The following is a 23,048-nucleotide window of genomic DNA, read 5'->3' as shown; positions in this document are numbered from 1 at the left end:
TCCACGAAATTCAGAATAATGTGAATAAGCAACAAGTTTATTCATCTAACAGGGTGATCTAAGCTGCTGTGAGAGTTGATGTTGTACTTCCGACATATACACATTTCCTAATTACTCAGTATCAATTTCTAAAACTTCTTAGTTTTTACTTTACTTCTTTCAGTAACAATGGTAGACGAATTCCTCCAAATAAACAGTGTTTGTAACATTTTAAAAGGAATATGATGTATAAGAAAATGGATGGGGGAAAGCAGAGCCTCCTGGAGACACTGATATTAGTAATCAACATCACCCTGTCACAATTTATTTTATAATTAAATTTTGTCTCTGTGAAATCACTAATTTCTTCATGTTATTCTGAAAACCTTAATTATTAACCTAACTATTAAATCTTAAAATAGCTAACATCTACTTGACTCTATTTTAAAATTTAATTTATTGTTATACTGTATACACAAAAAGGTGTAACTAAGACATAACAAATAGGATTTGTCTCCAGTTAGATTGTAGAAGTTTATGACAAAACACTGTAACAGTTAACAAAACCAGATAAATTAAAATTTTTCTTCTTTGGAAGATGTCAGAGAGCTGTGGTTGCACAGGAACTTAAAGCAACGGAAGTCTGGAGAGCACATGCCTTTCCAGGTGAGCAGGAGCTGGGGAGGCTGCTTTCCGGCCTGGGAACACTCGAGCCTGAGCAGGGATTTGAGGCAGACGGACCCTAGACAGGAAAAAAGAACTAAGACGACATGCAGAAGGTGGTTATTTTTCTTTGTATTCACTGTGCTCCCCAAATCTTAGACTATTTGCCCTTCCTCACTTTGGGAAAATTTCAACTCATCTATTCACTTATTGTCTTTCTCCTAATTTCTATGTTGTCTTCTGAATGTCCAATTAAAGGGTCAGATAATTCTCTTTTAACCCATGTTTCACTAAACGCTTTCACATTTTCTCTTTTTCTCACTTTCTGCCGTACATTAATCGCTCCGTTCAGGGCAAGGACGGACTAAGCGAGCACCGGTTTTTGCTCCATCGGGTAGTTATCGCGCAGACTCCAACTGCAGACTGTCTCGCGGGCCTTGTACCGCAGCTGCTCTCTCTGCAGAGCTTTAAAGCTTCTAGCTGCTGCTTTATTTATTGCGGCCCCCTGGTGGTCTCCCCTGGGCCTGCACAGTTTAGTGCTGAAGGATTTGGCAGTTTGTCCTCAGAATTGTGCGCTCGCTCTGCAGCTCCCCTTCCTCGGGGTTTCTCTCAGCTCAATATCCAGCCATTCTGCCAACCTCAGTATTTGTCGTCTGACACCTCGAGCCAGTAAGTCTTCCACTTTCTGCTGCTTAAGCTGCACATGGGCTGACGAATGCATTCAGAAAGAAACAAAACAAGAAAATCTCAGTCAAGTTCTGTCCTTCAAAGATAGACGCTTCGGTGTTTTGGCCTGCTTTTCCCCATGTCCCTGGAGTCTTCCCCGTTCACGCACAGTTTAGCTGTCAGCCAGGATTTGGGAGTTTATATTCAGATTGCTGCCTCATCTCTTCTTCAGCTAACTTGTCCAAGGCTGTAACTGTGGCACCTAGAACAGACACCTGGTGGCCTATACCACGCACTCACTAAGTGTTTGTTGACTGAGTGGTTGGTCCCTGTTGATACAATGCAAAAATTTGTCAGAAAAAAAAGTGCTCTCATTTAGTAAATATTAGTGGTATATATGGAATTTGAAGAAGCTTTAATGGCAATGTTAGAAAAAGAGAGTGTTTTCAACAGACCAGAAGCAAGTAACCTGTTTCACAATTCCTGGGCATCATTTAATTTGGTAAATTTAGGCAGATTACATGATTAATAGTTACCCTTTATAAATCCCATCCTAGATGAGCTAAAGAATATGTTCTCCTTGCAGAAAACAAAAGCATTCTTCAAAAACTGCTAAGAAATTGGTTGGTGTGTAATTGACACTTATGTCCGTGTCAACTTTTAATCTGTTGTACCATATCCAACTCTTAGTTATTTAACTAAGAATTAGATATGACAAATGATTAGTATGCGATATTGTACGGTTCTTTTTGTTAATTTCACCTGGTAATTCTACTGCTTCAGAGACTTTCCTTACAACTAAATTATATAAAATATTGAGTTAGAGAATTAGATAAACTTTCAGGTCAATGTGACAACAACCAAATGCTGCATGTTTAGTACTCATTTACAAAACAATAATTAGAGAGTAATTATTTCTGAATCACAGATTTATTAAATTCCACAAGGGTTAATTTCATGCTCTTTCTAATACTTTATTTAAGTGCTTGGTATAACATAATTGATTCACAATGTATGAAGGACAGAACAAATTGGAATTAAAATATAAAGAGTCACTACTAATTACATATCAGTCCAATTGAAGGTAAAACACCTTAAGAAATGTCCTGCAAATTAATCTGAAGTTATGATTTTGCTTATAAACACTTTCTTATTCAGGAACACAAAAGACTAAGAAAATTAAATATATGCGTATAAAGGTTATACATAATATATATGTATATATAAAATTTTATTAGTTTTTATATAGATATTATTTTACATACATATTAATTTTGTGTATATACAAATATTCTTTTTTCAATGAGAAACAAGAGCTAATAGAACTACTACTCAAAATACTAACAGACCCCAGGTAAAACCAATTAATTTTCCTAAGTCATATTGTTTAGAATTTCCAAATCATTTGCTCAGGAATTTCTTGATCATTTTGTTCAGTTCAAATGGCAACAGCAGCCTAATGAGTATTAGGTTAAAACTTCAGCTTTTAAGATTCACCATCTCTTTGCCCAGTAAAAGCATCTTAATTTTTCTGAATCTCAGGATCTCATTTAGTAACAGGGAAAAATGTCAGTCTCCTCCTGTAATTGTGAGAATCAATTACAATCATTTTTCTAGAGTACCCAACAGTAGGTACAGCCCATAGTGAGCACTGAGAAATATTTTCATTTGGATCAATACATACTTTATTATGGCTCACAGTTATTCACACATTAAAAAAAAAAATTCTCGGAAGATCTAAACCTAACAAGAGTTAAACCTAGGTCAGTTGGCAAAGCCTTTTGCTGAAAACACAGGTGGCAGAGGAGTAATTAACATCAACAACTTGTGCTGCTCCAGATTGTAAAGCTGAAAGATTACTTACATGTACATTGCTATGAAAATAACTTGGTGAATCACAATGGTGAAATACAAGAAAGCAAATTTATAAATGACTGATTTATAAATTCAAATTATGAAGCATCCCACGTAAGAAGAGTGTTTGGTACTTCCATAAATAAATTTGGTAATCTAGGTCAACAGAATTCTCTATTTCTAGCTCAATCTTAGTAAATTCCATGGCAGGCCTTGTGAGAAAGGGAGTCACTCTTCAGTGCGCTGCCTCTTCCCTTCTGTTTTTCAGCCTCTCTTGTGATTCATCTGACACAACCACGCATCCTTCCTCCGTAATCTTCTTCCATGACTACTCAAACCCACATGCTTGTACCCAAAATTAAGATCTCTCTAGCGCTTTTAACTATTCTCCATTTTCTCTTTCTTATTTTCCATTTTCTCTCACTCCAAATTGAATAAAATGGTTCCCTAGGGGACAGTTGGATCCCATGTATTATCTTCAGTTTAATGCTTGAAGAATAAAAGCCCTTTACCTTCACTCTTGTTTTTCACAAGCTATATATTGTCTATTCGGGAAAAAACTAGAAATTTATTGCATTTCATCAGTATTATGTGATATGATTTTATTTTCCAAATCTTAAGAACTAGGTAAAATCCTATAACAGGAAAATTTTTCTGGTACATTCTGATGATTGTTGTAAAAAAAATCACAAATATTTAATGAATAGAGTATTTCTTGAATTCTATATGAAATGCGTAATGATGCATGAGAATAAATTATTGACTGATTCATTTCCATTGGTACTGTCTCTAGAGTCAATAGACATAAGAAAATACTAAGTTTACGTTAACAGAATTTGTGTGACTTTACATGATAATAAGTGAAATATAGTGTTACTAAAAATATTTTCAAAAATAATTAGAAACTCTCCTTATCAAAATATCAGGAGCATAAGAGGCCAATTCACTTTTCTCAGTGGCTTTCATTGCGTTTCCTATTATGAGAGCCTGAGACAGGGATTCAGATAAATGTGATTTATTGAAACATGGCAAATTGTCCAGTCCACATATATTCTTTCGGAATCTGGTCTATATCTCCTCTCAAGAGCTGAAATCAATTTCCATTCCTCCTGAACCTGGGTGAGCTTGTGACTGCTCCAAACCAGGAGTGTGGTAGAGGCAATGCTATGTGACTTCTGAGGGTAATCCATAAGGAAAGAGCTTCTGCCTGCCTCTCTTTTGTGACCAGTGCCTTCAGGGTGTTTGAGTTAACATGTAAGAAGCCTGCCTACCCCAAAGCCACCATGCTGGAGTGATCATGTGAAGGTCCATAAAAATATCAAGAGACGTCCAAAGAGCATCTCTGTTCCACCTTGCAGCTATTTGAGTTTAGCCAGCATTGGCATGAATCAGCCTTCAAATGATTTTAGCCACCCAAATTAGAGATTAATAGAACAGATAAAAGCTGTCCCCACCAAGCCCTACCAAAATTTCAATTTGTGAGCAAAATAAGAGTTGTTGTTTTAAAGCCACTCAGTTTGAGGGAGCTTGTAACACAGCATTGGAACATGAAGATTGCTCTTCTAACAACGAAGATGAAAGGGAGTGAGAGACCCAGAAATGGCTGAGTGAGAATGCAATCTCAGGTTTTGTCTAGCCTTAGACTGGTCCAAATAGAATGATGACTCTGGAGTCTAAATTGCATTGCAAAGTTGTCCCACCTTGAGGTGAAGCAGCTAGCCTTTTTTTACTTCTGTAAGAGTTAGTCACTGGCTGTACGATACCAGGTGTGGGAGACCTCTCAGATGAGATGAATGTATTTAGTCAAGGGAAATACTTTGTAGAAGGGGGCTCTGTGAGCCATCAGCAGACAGTACTTAGAGAAGCTAAGGGGACTGTGTTGATATTAAAAGCATCTATTACCCTAGAAGACCACACACTTGAGATAACTATCAATGAGTCTAAGTAACCTCGGTTTAAGAGCTATCTCATGGAAATAAAATATCAAAATGTGGCAGCATGGCACAGTGAAAAGAACACAGCATCACAAGACCCAGATTTGAGACTTGGCTTTACTATTAAGCCTGAGTAGTTCACATAAACTCTCCTTTCTTCATTCATTAAACATCTATTGAGCGTCGAAATCTGGTCCAGAATTTCCATCCATGATATAGCTTTTATATTCAACTACTTATTTGATACAACTACTTGAGAAGATTTCAAGTACTTTTAAATTGAACATGCTCTAAAACAGTCATGGAATGCATGATCTTCAACTAAAAACCGAGTCCTTTTTCACTGTTCTGTATTTCTAGTTGTACAAGGCGGAAATATGAGATATTCTTGACCCTTCTCTCCCTGCCTCCAATTTCACCAAGTTCTTAAGTCATCTTAAGTAGCTCTCAAATAATTCTCATCTTTCCTTTTTTACCACTACAACTTTAATCCCATTTTATTATCTCTTATCTGAAGTACTTCAATAGGTTCTTAAATTGCTTCCTAGATGTTCACCTATATACTCTCAAATCTGATGGTATTTCCATCATGTTTAAAACCCTGAAAAGATGCTCTGTTAATCTTTTGTGCATAACGATAATCTTTGGCATGGCCCGCGATGGGCACATCACTCTTGTATCTTGTGTCAGGACCTGCCTCCCCTTTTGTGAGCATACCACACATCTGTCTTTCATTTTTTCCAAAATCAAAGTCTTTGCCCAGAATTCTCTTTGCAAATTTATTTCCTATTCGTCCTTCAAATATTGAATCAGTACTCAATTTTCTCTTTCCCTTCAACATGGACTAGGTCAAAGCACCATATTATATCTGGCACCATGTACCACACCTTCATAGTACGTATGAAAGTTGCAACTTTAGTAATCTAATTGTAAATATTGGATCAATCTTTGTTTAGTTCACCGGGTTAAAAAATTAATGAGAACAGGAATCAACTTCATTTTTGTTTCCCAGTGGTATCTCCAGCATTGAATACTGTTTCTTGCAAATGGTAAATAGCCAATAAATATTTGTCAAATGAATCAATCAATGAAAATGAGATAACATTTTCTGACTACAGGAAATTGTACCTGTGGCTAATTGACTCTTCTTTGAGAAAATTAAGACACTTACTTTCACTGAGCAATCATTTTATGTTCAGAAAATCCTTAGTTACACGTGTACTTATTGCTTTTTCATGTGCAAATGGAGAAAATAGAGTACAAATGTCTTGCAATATAGGTTTCTTTCTCTTTCAAAAGTGTATTCAAATGCTTTAATATCATGAATTCTGAAAACATTACACATTAATATTTGAAAGTTCTTAGTAATGTCAGGAATAATTACCAAGTAATCCATAAAAGCATGTAATTACTTTGCGCTGACATGGCACTTGTAATGTAATTGCTTGTGGGGGATGAATACTTGAGCACATAAAAAAATGAAATTACAGAGCACTGGGTAAAAAAAGACACAAAGGCTATTTGTTCTATGCCAAATTAATAAAAAAGTCATAAAAAGAGGAAAAAGAAGAGTGAGATATACAAGATAACAGTGAAGGAAAGAGTAGGAAAAAAAGATGAGGGAAAGAACAACCAAAAAAGAAAAAAAAAAAAAAAAACTATTTGTAAGATCTTAGAATCTACCCGTTTTGAACCTCTGTACTAGGCTAGTCCCACCTTCCCTTTTTTGTTTTTGAAAAAAATAAAATAAAGGTATTTGTAAATGAGAGTGGAAGCACAATCTTCCTGGATCCTTTTCAAATATTTATAGGTATAATATATAGTATTATTTTCATATATATTTTGAAAAACCAAAATGATATATAATGACAAAAGCAAAAATTACAGCACAATCCAGTAACCTTCTAAATAGGCTAAGAGAATTTGGCCTGTTGTGAGTCTTAGTTGAAGTGAGCTATTCTAAATGGCTCATTAGCATCAGTAATCCAGGATTGACACTGGTCCATCCATCAGTAAAGGTGTGATGAGGCAGCAGGGTCTTACTCCAGGTCCTCATTTTTTCTAATTTTGGAAGGCCATGGGAGTATCTCATTTCTTCATGTTGAATGTCCATGAGACTTGTTTAGATTAGGAAATTCGATGTGTACTCAAGAAATGAAAATAGATGGGAAGCAGCATCTTTTAAAAAAAATCTATTTGAAAATTAAGGGAGAATTCTGCCCTCTTTGCCAAATTCCCAGAATTTGGCAAGTCCAAATTCTGCAGGGCAGGTTGGCAGGCTGGAGACCCAGGGAAGAGTTGACATTGTAGCCCAAGTCTGAATGTAATCTGCAGGCAGATTGGTAGCATCCTCTTGGTAGCATCTCTTTCTCTTTTCATGTAAGACTTTCAATTGATGGCTGAGTCCCAACCACATTATGGAAGGTAATCTGCTTGACTCAAATGTTTACTTTGAATGTTAGTCCATCTACAAGACCTTCACAGCAACATCCAGACTGATGTTTGACCTAATATCTGGGTTCCATGGCCTAGCTCAGTTGACATATAAATTAACCATCACAAACCATACTACTTAAATTGTCAGGAAAAGAAAAACAATATGCTAAGTTATATACATTTTAATCACAGCCAAGGGAGAGAGGTGTGGCATTTAAAACAATGAATAGGTTACTATCTAAAATCCTTTGATATTTAATGTTCTTGTTAGAATCCTCCACAACTACGTATGCAGAGAGGGAAATAACATAAAAACGAAAACTGACTGCTTACCAAGTAACTTTTGTGTTAGAGATATCCACCACTGACAATAAAATTTGTTTTCTTTTGTTTTGTTTTAATGAGTCCTGGGTAGGGAGTAAGCTGTAAAAGGGTGAGGGAAATGATTTAAAAATTAAAAGGAATAATATAACAAACACACATACCCATGCCAGCCATACTTAGCAACTGTTGTACAGGCTTTATGCTTTAGGATTTAAAATTTAAAATATGTATAGGAATAGCTGAAGTCCCCTTTCAAACTCAGTCCTCTCCAGAATTCCCATGCCAGAGTGAATCGCTATCATGTTTGGCTGGATTCTTTTAGTCTATTTCCTGTATTTTTATATTCATGCATATTTATTCTGAAATGCCTTGTTTTGATTTATAAAAGGTATAATTTTTCATTACAATCTGTATCCATAGTTTCATAATGAACGAAGAGACTTAGCAGTATATAAAATGATATCTATTGGTCTCACAATTAAAACAAATAGGCTAGTTTTCATGATTATTCTTATATAATATTTTATTATATTTTGAGTTCATAGATGACATTGCTACCACTCATGGAGAAATAATATACTAGTCCATTCATTAGTATTGTAAACAAAAAATGATGAATATTTCATTGTCTTAGCATAGAAAAGGAAATACATGGATCTTCATGGTGAAATTGTAAAATAAATAAATTATGGATAAGAAGTAGACTCTAACTCCAACAAAAAAGTAATTTATTTTCCTCTTAATTATTTGCAAATTTTATTTTCAATCACATGTGTTTAACCTAGAGACTGGAAGAAAATAAGAGAAATAAGAATGGCTAGTAGAAAAATGGATAAAATACATAAATAAACATAAGACAAAGGAGTAAAAAATTGTAATTCTGTTCATTCGTATATTAAAATATTTAGAGCACTAAGATTTTTGAGTATAATAGTTGAAAAAAGTTAGAACTAAGCATTTTCTTCTTTCTTCTCATTGTATTATTACAATAAAACTGTCTTACTAGATTGATTGTTTTAATATGAAATTTTAATATAATTTCCAAACACACAAAATCTTAATATTTTTCAATGATCATAATTTTCTATGCTTTCAATCTTGAGTCATAAAAGGCCTTCTGAAGATGACGTGGTAAAGGGTACTAGAGAGGAATGGGGAATGTCATGGCATGGTTTGTGATGTGTAATGGAGTGTTGTGGTGCAAAGAGAGATAGCATACTCTACACCAGCCAGCCTGGGTATAAATTCTAGCATTTCCACTTCCTAGCTGTGTGTATTTCATCAAATTACTTAGTCTTTATATGCCTCAGTTTCTTCATCTGTAATATGGGAATAATAATAGTAACACCTGGTAAAACTGAGAATAAAATTAATTTGCGTGGAATCCTTAAACTAGTGCCTGGCACAAAGTAAGTCCTATAAAGTGTTAGCTATTAACATTCTAAAAAGTAACACTGCTATTATTTCTGCTATTTTTTCCCAAATTAAGTACACATTCCTCAGGCCGGCACTAAAGTCCTTCCACAATGTTTCTCCAGCCCAATCTTTTAGACATGTTTATTATAAATATACCTGTAAATAAAAGAATGTTTGTTAGCTTTTATATTAATATGTGCTTGAATTGCCACCAAAGCATCAAATTATAGTTTAGAATTTAAAAACTCTACAAGAATTTTCTGCCTAGGCTGAAAATCCTTCTAAATTATCACCTTATTGTTCATATTTTTGAAAACACAGTTAATAATACTAATATTTAATGGAGTCACTAGGTTATTTTTAGAAAAAATTTAATATGATGAAAGAGATACATATGCTTTCTTATTGAAATAAACCCACACAATGGTCGTGCTTAACTCACCTCGTTCATACCTCATGAAACATAAATAGTAAAGACAGGTGCATTTGCACCTCTCCTATCTCTGTGGAATCATTTCCATTGACAGTAGCAGGTGTGGCAAGAAGTTTCCCTTATACACGTCAGACCACATTCTGCATGGCAGTACGAGACTGTACGAATGGCTGTGCAAGCTGGAACTGTGCAAAGTGATCTTAATAGTCAATGGGAAGTATATGACTGTTCAGTGACCTTAAACATTTTGTCAAAATATTAAATATTCTCTTGTTGATGATTATAAGTGCATAGGAAAATGAAAAAAATAGTAAAAGTAATGTTTACTTCATACAGTGAAATTTAAAATATTAGAATATTGAGAACTAGAGTGTTTTATTCTTTGTAAAATTTTATCGTGACAAAGTGAACAAAGTGCTTCCTTCTCATCATATAACTTACATCGAGAGAAAGCTTTCTTTGGATAATTTAAATATTTTTAATATTCCATTTTGTGACCCTATTCTAGCTTGTTACTTTTCTATCTTTTGCTATTCTTTTAGTGATTATTCTACAGATTAAAAAATATATCCTTGATTTATTAAAGTTTAATACAAGTTAGTTCTATTACCATTTTCCAGAAAACACGGTGGTTTCAGAACACTTTAACTCCATTAATCCCCTCTCAGGAGCAAAAAAATTCAAATAATTTTTCATATACAATGTCCAGTATTCAATCAAGCATTACCAAGCTTACCAGGAAATAAGGCTACATGACTGAAAACAGAATGAAAAACAGACCATACGACATACCCATAGGAGATTATCAGTTATTATCAGGCACAGTAGTTAAAATGTATGTGGTTTATATATGCCAGAAATTAGATGACGTGATAAGGAATTACATCAGAGAACTCTATACTATGAAAAATATCAAATGGAAATTCTAAACTTGAATAAGGCAATAAATGAAACTTGGAGCTGAATAGATGGATCTAAAAGCATTTTAAATTAGAGAGAAAATTCATGAACTGGAAGATCAGTGCCAAGTTGAGTTTATTCCAGCAACACAAATTTGGTTTACCATTCAAAAATCAAATACTGTACATTGCCACATTGATAGAATAAAGAAAAAAATACGTACTTCAATACATTGAAAAAATTCATCCAGATATCCATTCTTGGGTATAAATCTTAGCAAATTAAGATGAGAAGAAAATGTGTTCAATATTATAAAAAAGACATATCTGGGAAACAAAATAAAATTACTACAGGATAATTCAATTGTACTTTGCCCTCATCTCTATTTGGCAAAAATATTTGGGTTAGTACCCAAGCCTGCTCTCTGTTACCCTCTGTACCTATAATTGAAGGCTAATTAACATGAGTCCTTTGTGCTGCAGTCTCAAATGCTCCATCTGGTGGCTACCTGAAGATAGAAACTTGTGCTTGTGTGAAAACACACACACAACTATACTTATATGTGGATTCTCTTGGCAACCCTCATCTTTCCAAATCTCATGTCTTTTTTATCAATTTTTTCTGAACTCAGAGGTAGGTGGGAAAGATGCAGTTTATCATCATACCAAATCCAAATAAAAAATATTTATGAACTTGGGAAAGATAATTTTCTTAAATATCATAATTTTAAAAGTAAAACAGTGATTCCTTTGACTACTTCTAAATTAAAAACTTTCTGTGTAAACAAAGAAATAAAAAACAAAATTTTGAATACAACCTATTTGTTGGACAAAGCATTGACATCTGGGAATATTTAAAGAATATCTACAAATCAATGAGGAAAACAAACAACCAAATAAGAAAACTGGCTAAGAACAATAATAAACAATTCACACACACACACAAAAAAAAATGTGAAGGAAAAATAAATCCCCATCAATCACGATAAGTCAGATAGAAACAATGAAATATTATTTCTCACTCATCATTCTGGGAAAAATTCAAAAGTTTGTCATTACCAATTATTGATGAGGATGTGGGGGAATGGGCACCCCCATACACTGCTGGTGAAAGTATAAAGTGAATCAACCCCTTTGGAAAGCAATTTGACTTTACAAAACAAAATTGAAAATGCATAAACCTTACTAACTGAAAATACTCTGTTTCTCTTTGGGCAAATCGCATAACTTTTGTCTCAGTTTTCTATTTGTAAAACAGTAATAATACTGGTACCTATCATATAAACATTATGAGGATAGAATGAGTAAATACATGCAAAGCACTTGAAATGTGATGCTATTATTTTTACTATTTAAACTTGGGGAAACTCTAATACATATTCACATGGAGACACTTACAAGTAAACATTGCAGCATTGTCTGCAAGGCAATTGAGTATAATCTAATTATCCATCAACAGGATAGTAACACAAATGAGCTATAGTCTCATTATTTAAATATTTCTAGATATAATTCAACAAAAAGAATTTAATTATACATACTTATATAAATGTACCTTAAAAGTGCATTGAAGTTTAAATGGTATGAATTTCTTTATGGTATGAATGTCTTTATTGGTAAAAAGGCAGGGAAATTCTTGTTCAGTAAGACACTATTAATGACAAAAACTGGAAAAGTAAGGAGATTGATTTTATTCAGGCTGTTGCAATGAGGAGAGCACACCAGATCCTGAGACCCGAGTGTCTGGCAGGATGGTTTTGTTACAGACATATATAGAGAGGAGTAGACAAGTTACAGGTGGGATGATTTACAGTTGGGGGTATTTTGCAAGTAGGGAAGTCTCAGTCAGCTGGACAGGAAATGTTTTCTTTGTGTTTAGTTTCAGGGGGACAAACAATTTTAAACTTAGCTGATAATTGTTAGACAAAGAATGAGAAGTTGGCTGGGAGAAGCAGGTTCAGGCAGAGGGGAGGGGTGTGTCTGCCTTGTTAATATCATTTGTGTAAAATTTTTATAATAGTCAAATAATACCATAAAGTGTGTTTACATACCACATAACACACACACACCACTTACATTTGCATGTGAAATAAGAAGGAAAAGGCTGACGATCTTACACAAAATTTATGATAACAAATGTCTCTGGGGCAAGGGGAAAAGAAAGTTTCTTCCATTATATATCAAAGGGAACTTCAGCTTTAACTCTAACATTTATTTTCTTAAAAATTAAAATAGAAAGTATTTAGGACAAAATCTTAACATCTATGGGTTTTTTATTTTTCTGACTGGTGAGAATATGAATGTCACTGTAGCATTATTTTCAAGAGATAAAGAAAATATGTGCAAATAAAAGAAAGGGAAATGAAAGTCAAGAAGAAGAAAAGAAAAAAAGAACAGAGAGAGAAAAGGATGAGCTCAAGAATGTCAAAATTGCTGAAATGTTACATAAAAGAAGACTGGAATATCTCTGTGCTTTGGTGCCATTGAAATTTATAGTGAAAGTAAAGGTGACAGAAGTCAGAGTGGAGTACATCAAGGAATGAGTAGAATGTGAGGAAATGGAGACACAGCAAGGAATCTTTGAGAACAAAAACACAAAGAGAAAGGTGATTTTTAAAAAATGTGTATGTGGGCTCAAGGAACAGCTTCTTGTTTTATTTGGCTTTTTGTATTATTTTCATAATGAGAAATAATGCAGCAGTATTTCTCAACTCTGGCTACATGTTAGAACCACCTGATGATTTTAAAAATGCAGATGACTTGTCCTAGTCTGCTCGGGCTGCCATAACAAAATATAGACTGTGTGGCTTACACACCAGAAATTTATTTTCTCAGAATTCTGGAGGCTGGGAAGTACAAAATTAAGGTGCAGATTTGGTTTCTGGTGAGAGCTCTCTTCCTGGCCTTGCAGATGGGCTGCCTTCTTGCTGTGTCCTTACATGGCGGACAGAGAGATCTCTGCCATCTGCTCTTCTAATAAGGGCAGCAGCCCTACCAGATTAGGGCCGCAACCTTATGACTTCCTTTAACCTTTCTCACCTTCTCGCAGGCTCTATCTCCAAATACAGTCACACTGGGTGTTAGGGTTTTAACAAATGAATTTTGGGGGTACACAAATATTTCATCTATAACATACCCTAATCACAAGAAAGATCAAATGTATTGGAACCATGAAATCTTCACAAAGACAACAACCTTGCATTTTCACTCCATTTTATCATTGATGCTCACACAATGCCTGGCCTGGCACTTAAGCTGGACTCCAATGGCATTTGTTAAAGAATCAATGGAATCCCTTATATGGAATTTTTATAATGATGTGGTTTTCTTGAAAACCATATATATAGTTGCATCTTGTTTTTTTTAATCCACTCTGACATACTCCATCTTAATTGGTACATTTAGACCATTCACATTTAAACTGATTATTGATAGAGTTGGATTAATATCTACCATGTTTGTAACTCCTTTCCATTTGTTACACTTGTTCATTGTTTCTCCTTTTCTCCTTTATTTCTGCCTTCACTGGTTTTAATTGAGCATTTTATGTGATTCCTCTCGAGGAAAATTTGTAGTGACTCCCTGGAGTCTGCAATGCACATTTAACTAATCTAAATGCACCTTCAAATAATAGCATGCTGCCTCACCTGTAGTCCAGGTAAGAATATTCCCAATTCCTCTCTCCTGTCCCTTATAACACTGATGTTATTTATTCTAATCATCCACATGCTATCACCATCCAATACATTGTTATTATTATTTTACAAAGTTATTTGTTAGATCAATTAAGAATAAGATAAAGAAAATATTTCATCTTCCATCTCTAATACTTTTTCTTTCTTTATGGACATCCAAGTTTTTGACCTAACTCCTTTTCCTTCTGCCTGAAAATCTCTTGACATTTCTTACAGGGCAGTTCTGCAGTGATGAATTCCCTTGGTTTTTGTGTTTTTGAGAAAGTCTCATTTCTCTTTCACTTTTGAAAGATAATTTTACTGAATATAGAATTGGTTGGTGGGTTGTGTTTTTTTTTTTTTTTCTTTAAATACTTCACTCTCTTCTTGCTTGCATGGTTTCTAACAAGGAGTCCACTGTAATTCTTATTGTTGTTTTCTGTATAGAGAAGGTAGTTTTTTCCTGAGATTTCTACATAAACCATTTTCTCTATGGTTTTCTGCAGTTTGTATATGATACACCTAGGTGCAGATGTTTGGGTGTTTATTCTGCTTTGTGTTCTCTATACTTCCTGGATCTACGATTTGGTGTCTATCATTGATTTTGGAATATTTTCAACAATTATTACGTCAAATATTTCTTCTGCTCCACCTTTGCTGTCTTCTCCTTCTAGCATTCCAATTATATGTATGTTACATCTTTTCAAGTTGTCCCGCGGTTCTTGGTTATTCTGTTCTTTTTTATTTTCCGTTCTTTTTTCTCTTTGCATTTCAGCTTTGGAAGTCTCTATTGACTTTCTTCATGCTCACTGATTCTTTTCTTGGCTGTGTCTATTCTACTGATGAGCCCATCAAAGGCATTCTTTATTTCTTTACAATGTGTTTAATTTCCGGCATTTCCTTTCAATTCTTTCTTAGAGTTTCCATTTCTCTGCTTACATGACCCATCTGTTCTTGCATGTTATCCACTTTTTCTATTCAAGCTCTTCATATATTAATCATAATTATTTTAAATTTCCTGTATAAGAATTCCAAAATCTGTGCCATATCTGAGTCTGGTTCTGATGCTTACTTTGTCTCTGAAGACTGTGTTTGTTCTTGCCTTTTATAGCATGCCTTATAATTTTTTGTTGAAAGATCAACATGGTGCATTAGGTAATAGGAAATAAGGTAACAGTCTTTAGAGTGAGGTTTTATGTTGATCTGGTTGAGTTAGGCTGTATTTAATGTTTGCTGTAGCTGTAGATATCAGAGGCTTCAATTTCTTCTTGTGTTCTTGCTTTTGTCTCCCTTGTTACCTTCAAATTTCCCTAAAAACTTCTTAACTAGAGTACGCATTTTACAGCTTTTTTAGCTGTAATCTACTTTTATTATACTGGAGTCCTGTTGGTGTGGTAGACAGATGTGGGGTCATTTACCTATAAAATTATGACTAAACCTCAGTGTTTTAGTTGGCCTAAGTTCCTGGGCTGTGATGTTCACAAGTGTGTTTTAGTTTTTTTCTCCCTTTATATGAGACAGGAAGGCTAGAGGGGACTAGAGTCAGAGAAATGCCCTCTCCCAGGTGGTATAAGGCTCTGACAAAGTATTTTCCCTTAGTTATGGAGAATACTCTGGGTATATTTCACAGTGTTAGTCTTCGTCTCCCCCTGCCACAGCTACCAGGGGATCTCTCTTGGCTCTTCACCATGAGAACCTAGTGGGGCTCCTAAGGGTAAAACCTATGAAAATGTGAGGCCCTCTTTAAGACCTAAGACTGTGGCCTCAGGATTTTCTTGTTCTCTTGCTAGTCCACACCCAGCCTCCAGCAATTTGTCAAAATTAACACTGAAGTGTTCCTACCAGTGTATGACCCAGTGGCTTCTGCTCCAGGTAAGCTGATCTTGGCTGTGATTCTCTGGATTGGCCTGTCCATCCAGATTTCAGGGTGATGGTTTACCCTGTGACCTCAGTTTTCAGATAGGTCCAAGAAAGGTCATTGATTTTCAACTCGTTTGGCTTTTTTCTTATTATAAGTACAGGAAAGAAGGCTTTAGCTCTTTCCATGTTAGGCCTTTAGATGGACTCTTAATATGTCAATAACACAAACATATCTGAGCCCTAGTTTCATTAGAAGTGAAAAGTACCCTCTATGTATGAGATTTCAGGTAAATCATCAGATGATTTTTAATATTTGGCATGCTGACTGAAACTTGAACTGTTACATAGAATGCTCTTAATGAAAAATTCCTCAAGAAAGCCAGTGTTAAACGACAAAGTCCCAGTGATTAAAAAACTGATAAATTGGTTTGCTATAAAATCCAGGAAGACATAGGCTCGGTTTCTGGATCTGAGCAATTTCTCTGTGTCTCGGTTTGTACAGGTTTGTAAAGGCTCAGTTTTTAACGCCCATCTTAAGGGATGTATTCATTTACTTGCAGTGGGCATTTTTTTGGTTATATATTATGTACCAAATGCTGCTCTGGCACTTGTAGTATACAAAACAGGCAAACATTTCTGCCATCATGGAGCTTACCTTCTCTTGAGAGGATGGAGAAAAGTAAGAAAAATAAGTAAAATATATAGTATACTGGAAAGTGTAAGATCTAAGATAGAAAAATGTAGGGAATTGAAACCTGGAGAATGCAATTTTAGATAGCATGACAAGAAAAGAGATCTTCAAAAAAATAGCATTGGAGTAAAAGCCTGAAGGAGATGAGGGACTCAACCATGAAAATCACTGAAAAATGTATTCCAGGCAAAGGGCAGGGCAAGTGCAGAGGCTCTGAGGCAGGAGTGCTCCAGGATGTTAAAGCAAGACAACCAGGAAACCAGTGTTGCTGGAGATGAGTGCAAAAGGATGAGAAGCTAGAGACCGAAAACAGGGTGGGGGAGGAAACTGGTTGTCTACCACAGATTATGGTAGGTCTTGTAGATCATTTTTATATTTCGAGGACTTCAGTTTTGAATCTGAGTAGGATGTGAATCCATTGGAGAGCTTTGATCAAAGAACTGACATAATTTGACTTCGGTTTTAATGAAATCATTCAGTCAGCTGTGCCTGAATGGGGACCAAAGAATTGAGAGGATTTAAAAGAAATATCTTGCATTTCTTCCAGGCATGTTGCTAGGTATTTATCACAAAATAAAGACAGCTGTATTTTATATCAGAGGCCATCATGGCCATGACAACTGGTGAAAATAGTGAACTCTGGGACTAATGACATTTGATTGGAAGAAGATGCAGGAAAGGGCAGGAGTACGGATAGGAGGCAGACACAGCATCCCGCAGTCAATATCCTGTGGTCCAAGGAGCAGCATGATGACCTGGGGCTGGGGTTAGAGGTCAGCAAAGGAGAATAGGGGGCCATGGAAGGGAAGGTAGAGTATCATAAAAGGAAAAGATAATTAACTTGGAGTTTTGCTATAATTAGACTCTGACAACAGCTATCTTATTTTGATTCTAGTACAATACCTTAGAATCAGCCAGGCACTTTCATATAACATTATTTTTTTTTTTACCTGCTACCTAAAATATAGTTGCCTTGCTTTTTAGTCTGAAAGTTCTTTAGCTTGTTTACATGACTAATATATAATTTTTATTATTCCCTGGCCCACTTTCTCAACCTCTTCATAGAAATACTTCTTTCAGACATATTAAAACGTGACCTCATTTTCTGATAACTATGCTTCTCGTGTGTAGCATAGCACAAACTGTTTAGTAATTCAAGAATGATATATTTTATTCTTGCTGAATATAACTTTAATTTTCTATGGTGATCAATAAAAACCATATAAATTCCTTTAGGAAATGTGTTCCTGGGAGAGGACAGAAACATAAGTGAAACATGAAACTGAAATGAGAATCCAATAAACATTTGCACATTAACTTGAGAGCACTTTGCAGCTGGTTGCTGCATTTCTCTAAAGTAGGCTTTGATATAGTGAAGGTTTATGAGAGATTTTCTCCTGTAAGAGCATTATTAAAGTTATTCAGGCTACATCTGAAGTCTTAGATTATTGAGAATCATCATCTCTCTGTCAAAGTGAGTATTAACTAATTGGTAACAGGGGAATAGAAAGTGTGAAAAAACACACACGGTATTAGAAGTAATTTCTTTTTTGAAAGTAGTTGTTGACAGTTTGACATTACATTCAGTTAACACTTCTGGGGACTTTTAAAACTATTCTTCCTGCCGGACAGGACACAGGTTCTTTGCTTTCACAAGACTTACAAATAGACGTTCCATTTTGAGTTTCTTTCCATGCATTTGAATTGAAAATGCAAACTACTGCTTGCTGTCTTTGCCAGATGCTATATCAACATTTTTAACAGCTGCAATGTCCTCTAGATGCAAATTTAACATTTCACCTTTCAAAATGACAATTATTTTCAATATTTCAAATTTCTCTTTGGTTAGAAAGGAAGATCCCAGAGTAGAGCTGAAAATCTGTCCTAAATAAATCCTGGAAAGGAGAAAAGCTTAAGCAGTTGACAATAAGTACCATGAATGAAGGCTGTATTTCTTATTGTAGAAAATTGTAGACCTTTTCCAAACATCGCACATTTTAGTATAATTCCAACAGTTCCTCTGCAGGATGCTGTCAACCTTTTCTGATGATAAAATTTTTGTAGCTGAATTCTGATTTTTAGGTTTAAAATAAGCTGGAACTGGGCTTCACTGGAATATTTTAGAATTTGTAAAGAAGCGTCCAATACTTTTACCTCCCTATTCCCACAACAACAACCACCCTAGCAACTTGATGTCTAAAGCCTGAAATGACTTAAGAATGGAAATTCTTTTTTCATAATTAGAGATAAAGCTGAAACTGCAAAGTATCCATTGGTCTGATTTTACATTAAAAATGATTCTGATTATTTTCTTTAAGAAGTAACTTTTAGTGAATGGAAGAAGGAACCTGACAGCCTAAAAGGAAAGAGCACTGTAGAAGAATAAAAATAGAAATCAGGGAGAGGAAATAAGTTTAGCGGAAATGGGCGAAATGATTTAGGTCGTCAAAGGAGAATTAGCCACACTTTGTCACCATCTTGTGATGCATGCTTCTTACCTCATTGGCCCTAGCAGGGCACTGTATTTCATTGCATATGTCAGTTTAGATTAATGTGGTACATAGACAGGTGTATGTGTAAAAATATATATGTATATAACTTGTCCTTTAAAAGATAACAGAAAAGCATCGTTTGAAATGACAAATTCACCTCAGTCAATAGTAGTTATTCTTACATATAAATGCATACAAGCAAAGATGCAGATTTAATTGTGGCGTGGATATGATATTAGATTCACTTTATCCTCACTAAATAATTGTGGGAAATAACAGAAAGGAATAAAATGCGTTTATCTCCCCTAATGCTGGCCGCAACCTCTGCCTGGTTTTGTGACATCAATAAATAATTTTTCCAAGAGACCAAGCTACGACACTTTCTTGCATCAGAGCATAAAATCCAAATAACCATCAACTAACCCTTAAGAGCCGGGAACTAGGTAATCTAGCCCACACTTAGGGCTGAGCTCCTAAAAGGCTATACCCAAGTAGTAAGGAGGATCCAGAAGAAAAGCTGCTTCTTCAGGAGCTGTAGTTTGCCTTTATGACATATTAATGGCCCAGAAAACTGCTAATCTTGAAATTCAACATGAGTCCCATACTACCAGAACTCATAGGCATGTAGTGAAAGTAAACAAACTTTCTCTCTGGAGTAATAGAATATTATCCTAGGACTCATGTTATTTGTATCTATTTTTCTTAAATACAATGTCTAGCAGAAAATCAAGATAATCAGGAACAGGTGAACACATGATATAATTATTAAGAAACAAAAAATAAACAAACAAAAAACAGCAGAGTTAAAAACAAACTTGAAAACTTCAGCAATCAACTAGAGACTCTAAAATTAATGTGGCAGATATGAAGAAGAATAAAATAGAAATTTTAGAAGAGAAAAATACAATAACAAATGAAGAAATCAGTAGATGAGTTTACTAGCAGATTAAACACAGTTGAAGAGAGAGCTAATAAATTTGAAGACAAGTCAGCAGAAACTATACAAAGTGACAGGCAGAGAAAAGAGATGGGGGGAGAAGAGATATGGAATAACTATCAGTGTTTAAATGGATTCCCCGGAAAAGGATAGCAAAAATGAGGTGAAAACAATATTCAAGTCCTAAATATGCAGATTAATGACACCAATTCTCAAATGCAAGAATCCCAATATATTCAATGAAGGATAATAGAAATTCACAACTTACAAATCTTCAGAAAGCCAAAAATAAAGACCATATCTTTAAAATAAGCCCCCCCAAAACCAAATTATCTTCAAAGAATTGAGAGTATAAAGTTGTCATCTCAAGATCAACAATCAAAAGACAGTTTTGCCTGTGCTTGATAACAAATTCACCCAAATTCTTAACAGAGTAAACCAATAACATTTTATTTCTTGCTCACATCTCTATTCAATGAGGACTGGATGGATCTCCCCCATCTCAAATGCATGCCACCTGGGATGTGTGGCCAGAACAAAGAGAGTAGAAGGATTCTGAAAACCATATCACAAAGTGCCTTGCTTCACTTCTACTTATATCACATTGGCCAGAACCTGGGTATACGGCCATACCTAATTACAAAGGACTCTGAGAAATGAGGAAGAGCACATTATTTGGTGATCCCCAGTGACATCTCCGCTTGATAGAAAATACCCTTTTGCCCACAAAGAGAATACAATTAACCTCCTCTTGGAGAAAGACTACACAAAATCACTCCTAGTCACTGAATTCTGCTCAAAATCTAGGATCTATAAATACTGTACAGTCCTAGCTTCAGAAAATTAAAGAATTAAAAAAGCCGTTGCTTTTCCATAGCATTGTTGTAATCCTGCAGATAATACATTGAAATTTTTTCCTGCTATGGCAATGAGAAAGAGAGAGAGGGGCTGGTACTATGTTACCGTTTTCTTGCCTGTTTCTTTATATAGCTTTATTCTGTGTTTTGTAAATTACTTCTCATCTCGCATGATTTTATACCACATCTGAAGTGGATATTTGGGAGTATGCCCTTTTGAGGAAGCCATACATCTTTCTTAGCTATCTCCTGTCAGTGGAAGGCTGGGTTCCTAAAGGATGTATAAAATTAAAATTTCAGAAGACTTTTAAAAAACATCTAGGCTTATAGTTTCTTTGGCAATGTGATTCTTTCAAAATATACATTGACTTTGATTTTTATAAGATATTTGGTTCCATGTGCCCGTAACAATATCTAAAGTGTTCTTTTCAATCATATTTGGAAAATGTACTTCATTTCTTTATTTTCTTCTTCTCTCTCTCTCTTTGTTTGTCTCTGTCTTCTCTCTGTCGTTCTTTCTTTGTCTTTCTCTCTGTTTCTTCTTAATGCAGGCTACCCCAAGCTTATCATTCTCATCTTTACTCTGGGTTATTTTATTCAACTGGGTAATTTTATTGGTTGCAACATTCTAATTATGTCCAAATATTTTTTCTGAGTCACCTTGTTCAGCTGAGTAGTTTTGCTCAGCCTTTGTCTTCCAAAGCCTTTTTAAATTTTATCAATTTTGTTTTGGGATTTCCAACACTTTAAAGTCTCTCTAACCAGGGGTCTCTATATTCCTATTCATTTATTGGCTTGTAATCTGATCAAAAATTTCCTAAACTTAAGTCTCTCTTTCAATACCTTCATAAGGGCAGTCAAAGAAGCCAACACGCAGTGCTGACATTTAGTTTTATAGTGTCTTCCACTGGAGTTTCGGCTGAGCAGGCACCATCAATGTTACTGCGAGACCATCATTGTTACTGCAAGGGGCAGTTTAAGTGAACATTTTGGAACAGCATAACATGGATCTCCAGTCTGTCAAAGACCACTAGATTGTCTAGTCTCCTGGGCAGAGAAATATGTGATATGTCTCTTCCCTTAACTGCCTATACAATTAGTGTCTTTTCTGCGTCCAAGATCACAGAGTAAAACTAAATCTCTAGCTTAGGCTTACTTTCTACAACCAGTAACTTCATCTGGAAAGGAAAATATAGCCAAGTTTACATGGAAAATGGTTTTCCTGTGAGATGTTCTATACACATGGAATCTTAGTATCAAAACACTCAAAATGAAGAAGCAAAGTGACATTAAGAATCATTCAAAATCCAGGGGCCAGATTACCAATTCCACACCTCTTAATTTTCCAAACTTATCATATATTCTGATTCTTTACCAAGAAAATGAAAGTCTCTTGAATGATGTTATGCTTTAACCAAGTTGAACTGATCAGGAGAAAGGATTGAGCTATAGGATATAAGAGGAACTTATCCCACTTCTTCCACAAGCAGAAAAGTTATTTTCACAGTTCTCAACATAAAAATTGAGTCTCAACTCTAGGCACATAGTGAGCAATCAATAAATTCTGGCTGATTTTTTTAAAGAAAAGAAAGACACATTGTTTATTTAAAACCCATGTATAAAACTAAGCCATCTGTACAGTTTTATTGTTCCCTGCGGTGAGAGAACTATCAGGAATTGCTAAAGAGATAGTTGTTTAAATATAAACATTGAAGGCCACTGCATCTAAATATTTGAGTGTGTTTGCATGTAAACTGATTAATACATATTTAATTTATGCTCAATAGTAAATTAGAATTACCATCAAACACACTTCGCTGAACTGAAAATCAAGAGAAAAGCTGTAACATTCATTTCAGAGACCAAGTTCTATTTCAAAAATGTTTAAATAGATAGTTATGCATTTAAAATGTGAACTCTTTTTATGTAAGTG

Source organism: Ceratotherium simum, chromosome 14, assembly GCF_057802395.1.
Source record: "Ceratotherium simum simum isolate JZ-2026a chromosome 14, ASM5780239v1, whole genome shotgun sequence".
NCBI classification, from domain to species: Eukaryota; Metazoa; Chordata; class Mammalia; order Perissodactyla; family Rhinocerotidae; genus Ceratotherium; species Ceratotherium simum.
The sequence above is the reverse complement of the archived record's forward strand: the minus strand, read 5'-3'. Positions refer to the sequence as shown.